Raw genomic sequence first — 6000 nt, 5'->3', positions numbered from 1 at the left:
ACCCCTACGGGGCATTATGAATACCTTGTTATGCCTTTTAGTTTAACTAATGCCCCAGCAGTCTTCCAGGCACTGATCAACGATGTCCTTAGGGATATGCTAAATCGCTTGTTTTTGTGTATCTAGATGACATTTTGATCTTTTCAAAATCCCTCCATGAACATGTACATCATGTAAGTTCAGTTCTCTAGTGCCTCCTGAACAACAACCTTTTTGTCAAGCCAGAGAAGTGTGAGTTCCACGTCTCCAAGGTATCCTTCCTGGGCTTCATCCTGGAGGGTGGGAGCCTCCATATTAGGGGTGTAACGGTTCATGTATTCGTATTGAACCGAAACGGTACGGGCGTCACGGTTCGGTGCATGAATTTACACGGAGAATACACGGTATAAAAATACATAAAACTTGTGTGCGGATTAATTAATGTCATGCGCAATTACTGTTAAGTAGCGAGAGTTACGGGAGTTCTTTAGCGACACCTAACGCTAATCTGTAGCCTCGCCTTAGCTCTGAAGCTCTGATTGGCGCCTATGTTTTTTTTGTCAGGTCGTCGGTCGAGTCCGTCAGTCATTAGCAGCACTAAGGTTAGACCCACAAGAGTTAGAGGATCCGCTGGTCTCTTTAAGATCGCAAGTTACAGTAACGTTAGTACAGGCGAAAGAGTGGTGGATAAGATGAAACTGTGTGTCGGCGTTGTTCAGCAGTTGTTGGGTATGTGAGTGGAAAAAATGCTACACATATTCGAAGCCATCACCCAGATGATGTAGGCTACCAATCACTGAAACGAGGGGAAAAAACTTCCCCTGCGCTTCAGCAGCCTTTGGATACAAATAGGGCCAAAACCTATGGCTTAAATTAAATGATTTCGTAATGACAGAAAGCTATGTAAATCGCGTGGTAATTACCTTTATGTTGGGGTAACTTGTAACTTCTCACATGAGGTTCTGGTAGTGTTAAGTGCATAGACAGTAAAATAAAGTGACAACGCTAACCAGGGTAATAAACAAACCATGCTACGGTGAGTTAACGTCAAAGGGCAAAGTCACGTGACTTCTAGTTGTAGTCTGTTTATGAAATGAAAGGAGCCATTTCGTTTTAAAAAAAAAGGCAAAATAGTGTGATATTTTCAGTTAGTAGGCTAGATTATTACTTTACACACAATAAAAAAAATATTGAGGCAAATTGTAGACCCTTCCATATACAACTAAACACAGATGTTGAAGGTCTTGCTTAAGTGGATTTTTAAAAATCATTTTTCTATGTAATTTGCACTTTCAGAAATAAGAGATGCTGTAGGCCTATTTTCAGTTTTATAGCTGATTGTCTTATTTTGTTTACAAGTTACAGATGGAGTCTGGGTACTTATTGTACTGTTTAGCCTACATCTTACACACTTGAGGCTGTTGCAGATAGCTCAGGGAAGAGACTGTATGACACTAGGTGGTACAGCCTGAGACATGTACAAAAAAAATGCTTTCTACATTTTTGTTTTGCTTTTCCCTCCATTGTACCGAACTCGTACCGAACCGTGATGTCCGAACCGAAGTATGAACCGAACCGTGACTTCTGTGTACCGTTACACCCCTACTCCATATGGATCCCAAGAAGTCAGATGCAGTCCGTGAGTGGCCCCAACCCACTTCAGTCAAGGAGGTACAACGCTTCATCGGATTCTCTAACTTCTACCGTAAATTTATCAGGAACTTTAGTGCCATGGCCGCCCCACTGACCAACCTGACCAAGAAGACCTCTGGGGCCTTTACCTGGACGGCTGAGGCTGAGAGGGCCTTCAAGGACCTGAAGGTGAGGTTCACATCCGCTCCTATACTTACCTTACCTGACCCTTCTCTCCCTTTCGTTGTGGAAGTGGACGCCTCGGATATGGCAGTGGGTGCAGTCCTGTCCCAACGACGAGATGATGGCAAACTCCACCCATGCGCATTTTTCTCCTCGCGACTCACCGATGCCGAGAAGAACTACGATGTGGGGGATCGGGAAATTCTGGCGATCAAGAAGGCACTGGAGGAGTGGCGCCATTGGCTAGAGGGGGCCCAGAATCCGTTTGTGGTATGGACAGACCACAAAAACCTCCAGTACATACAAGGAGCAAAGCGCCTCAATCCCAGGCAGGCAAGGTGGGCCCTTTTCTTTAATGGGTTTGATTTTATCCTTTCCTATCGACCTGGCTCTAAGAACCAAAAACCAGATGCTCTGTCCAGGCTCCATCAAAAGACTTCGAATGATCCGACTCCTGTCACCATCCTCCCGCCTGCTAAGATCGTTGCTCCAGTACGGTGGGGAATTGAGACAGCGGTACAAGAGGCCCAGCAGAGGGAGCCTCACCCCGGAGGCGGACCCCCCAACCGTCTCTATGTGCCATCCGCTGTGCGAAGCCAAGTCCTTCAGTGGGCACACTCTTCCCGACTAACCAACCACCCTGACTCCCGTAGGACCCTAGAATTCCTCAGTAGGCGGTTTTGGTGGCCCCAAATGAGTGCTGATGTTGTCTTTTGTGGCTGCTTGCATGATCTGTTCACGGAATAAGAGTGTGCACACAGCTCCCCAGGGCCTCCTCCATCCCTTGCCCATCCGTCCGTGGTCGCACATCTCCATGGACTTCATCTCGGGCCTTCCACCATCGGACGGTAACACGGTCATTCTAGTTATTGTTGACAGATTTTCAAAGGCTTGTCGTTTTATCCCTCTGCCCAAGCTCCCCTCTGCACCTGAAACTGCTGAAATTGTCTGCCAGTATGTTTTCAGGACCTTTGGCCTGCCCTTGGATGTGGTCTCAGATCGTGGTCCTCAATTCACGTCTCATTTCTGGAGGGCCATCTGCAAGTTGGTAGGAGCCAAAGTCAGCCTCTCCTCCGGTTTCCACCCTGAGTCTAATGGACAGACGGAGAGGATTAACCAGGACCTTGAGACCACTCTCCGTTGCCTGGCTTCCGAAAATTCCTCTACCTGGAGCAGGTATGTCATCTGGGCCGAATACGCTCGTAATACTCTCTGCTCTTCTGCTACAGGTCTGAGCCCGTTTGAATGCCAGCTTGGGTTCCAGCCCCCACTCTTCCCAAGAGCCAGAGGTTGCCGTCCCCTCCGCCAAGAGGTTCGTCAGGAGGTGCAGACGAGTTTGGCGAAAGGTCCGGTCAGCCCTGCAGAAGTCTGCACACCAATACCGCCTGCAAGCCAACCGCCAGCGCCGCCCTGCACCCTCTCTACACCCGGGGCAACGAGTCTGGCTCTCCACGCGGGACATTCTGGATGCTGGCCTCATTGCAGATTTCCATCGGGCTCACCCTGATCGCCCCAATGTGAACGTCAGGAGACGTTCCTAGTAGGTGGGGTCCTGTGAGGTTTTGGGGCTTCTTCTGAACTTTCACCACCAGATGGCCTCATTGTGCCCCTCTGTTTGTGCCGTGTCATCTTTTGCTGAGTCCAGTTTTTTGTTGAGTTGACCTTGTTAAGTTAATTGCATGTCACCTGTATCTCATTTGTTTGCCTTTATACGCCTCCTCTGTTTGTTGGCCTGTGCTCAGTCTGGATATTGTCACCTGAAGATCACACCGCTTGTAAGTCTCTGTTGCTCTTTTGAATGTTTTGGTTCTCCGGATATTTTTGACCTTTTGGACTCTGAGTTTTGAAAACTTTGCTTGGACTTTGACCTTGCCTTTTGCCCTTAACTTTTTATGGACATTGGACATTTTGAATTTACTGGATCTTCTGTGCGTTGGAGTTTTGTTTCTGGACTTTTGACGATTAACTACTGAGCTTTGAGAACTGACACTGAGTCTTTATTGTCCCATTCTGGTCTACTACTTTGCCTTTGTTAAAACACCCTTTTTGACACAGTAAAACTCTCGAACCTGACTTCTGTTGTCTGCCTCGCTCTGCATTTGAGCCACCTATTTGGTCTTGTGGTAAAGTGTCTGCCTGCTATGCCGGAGACCCGTGTTCAATCCCCGGGCCGTTCCTGACAGTTTTGTCATAACTCCTCTATGCATTTTTGCATTTAGAATAGTTCTGAAACCGGGGGGCGAACACGTCGCAGGGGGGGTGCCAGTGCGTGGATATCTCAATCGCAAAATTAAACAATATTTCTATCGGGTGCCTACCATGGACTATAGGCTGGGTGAACTCAGCCTGATCTGCCGGCTATTTCTTTTTCGATTTCTTAAAAGATTGAGCTTGGTCTGGTGAAAGCCAGACTAACCATGGACCTCATAGTTGCAAAATGCAAGGGAACATGAATCAGCCTATTATTTGCACGAACAATAACGGACGGTAGCTCTTCAACTTGGCCCGTTAAAATGTGTATGAACAGTCTAGCAACGCATTTCATGAAGGCCCTTTTGGACATGTCAGTTATTTGCACCACTGGGTAAAACTACATTTTGTTTTAGACTACTGGTATTTAATTTGTGCATTGACAATAAAGCTGAATATCATATGAACTAGATGACTAAACCTATGCATAATATTATGTAGAAGAAGAAACATTCACAAAAATCCATGACATGACCTCTCTTCCTGATAGCTGTTGAAAACTGCATGGAACTGACAGGGATTGTTTTGTTTAATAATAAATAAATACATTATGCTGCTACCTTCTGCTTTTCCCAAATACAATGTAGCCTACAGGTGTACTTTCATCAGTCCAGTTGCAATTGATGGACTGTGATGAACTGCCCTACTTGTGATTGTTTAGAGATTTTAAAGGTTTTATAACAATGCTACAATTTTTTTGGCAAGTGCTACAAATCTATTCACCTTTGCAGCGCCAGTAGGCGACTTTGTGTGCGGCCCGCACACACACATTCCAAACAAGCATACACAAAAGTTTCAAGAGTGGGGGATGGAGTAGAAGATGGAGACAAATTCATTAATATGATTTTAAAGGTTTTATAACAATGCTACAAATTTTTTGGCAAGTGCTACAAATCTATTCACCTTTGCAGCGCCAGTAGGCGACTTTGTGTGCGGCCTGCACACACACATTCCAAACAAGCATACACAAAAGTTTCAAGAGTGGGGGATGGAGTAGAAGATGGAGACAAATTCATTAATATGATTTATTTTCGCGGAATGGATGTATAGGACTGAGCGGCGGTCATATTTTGTACCGCTATGTGGTACATCTAGTTTTGATGTCATGTCGTTCTGATGGCATGTCGTAAGACATGTAGTGTAACATACATATCAAGCATGACCAGGTTAATTCTGTAGGGAAGTAACCATGGCCAGAAGGGATTAATATACAGTAAATGTACTGCCTTGACATATGACACTGTTTGGGTATGACATACTGTTCAAAAGTTTGGGGTCACTTATTCCATTCCACTCAGCAGCAGTTTTCAACATCAGTCATTTACAACATTAATGTTGAAAACAAGGACATTTCTAAGTGACTCCAAACTTTTGAACAGTAGCATATTTTGCTAAATGTTCAGTAACACCACTCAGATCAGACCAGTGGGTCTTCTCAACAAGTTCTGATACAGCATATGTACTGGACATGGCCCCTAGTGTCAAATACGTCTTTTAACCATTTCTGTATCTCAATGTTTTTAGTTAAGCCACAGTAAGCACACTGAAGGGTCTATAGGCACAGTTGACCCTGAGGCCTCACAGTTGTACACAATGTATGGTATACAGGTGCATCTCAAAAAATGGAAAAGTCCACTGTCCTGCATAGGCTAAGAGATTAAAGGCTCAGGAACCATTGCTGGTGTTTTGATTTAATAAGCTGATTAGAGCTCATCTCAGGTTAAAATATCTGTACCATAAATTCTCTATTGTAATATTCTGAGATTCTGGATTTTTCATTTCCATGAGCTGTAAACAGTAATCAGGTTTAGAATAATCAAGACAAAAAACAAAACAAAAAGAAGGCTTGAAATATTTCACCATATGTGCAATGAATTTAGAATTTAGACCTTTTGAAATAAAAAACGTGGAATAAATGACATTTTTTGAGATGCACCTGTATGGTTTCTCTTCAAC

This window comes from Alosa pseudoharengus, unplaced genomic scaffold, assembly GCF_046254945.1.
Source record: "Alosa pseudoharengus isolate Yale_2024_CS ecotype anadromous, Long Island Sound unplaced genomic scaffold, YU_APseudo_1.1 YU_APseudo_1.1_scf_10, whole genome shotgun sequence".
Classification (NCBI taxonomy): domain Eukaryota; kingdom Metazoa; phylum Chordata; class Actinopteri; order Clupeiformes; family Clupeidae; genus Alosa; species Alosa pseudoharengus.
Note: the sequence above shows the minus strand (reverse complement) of the source record.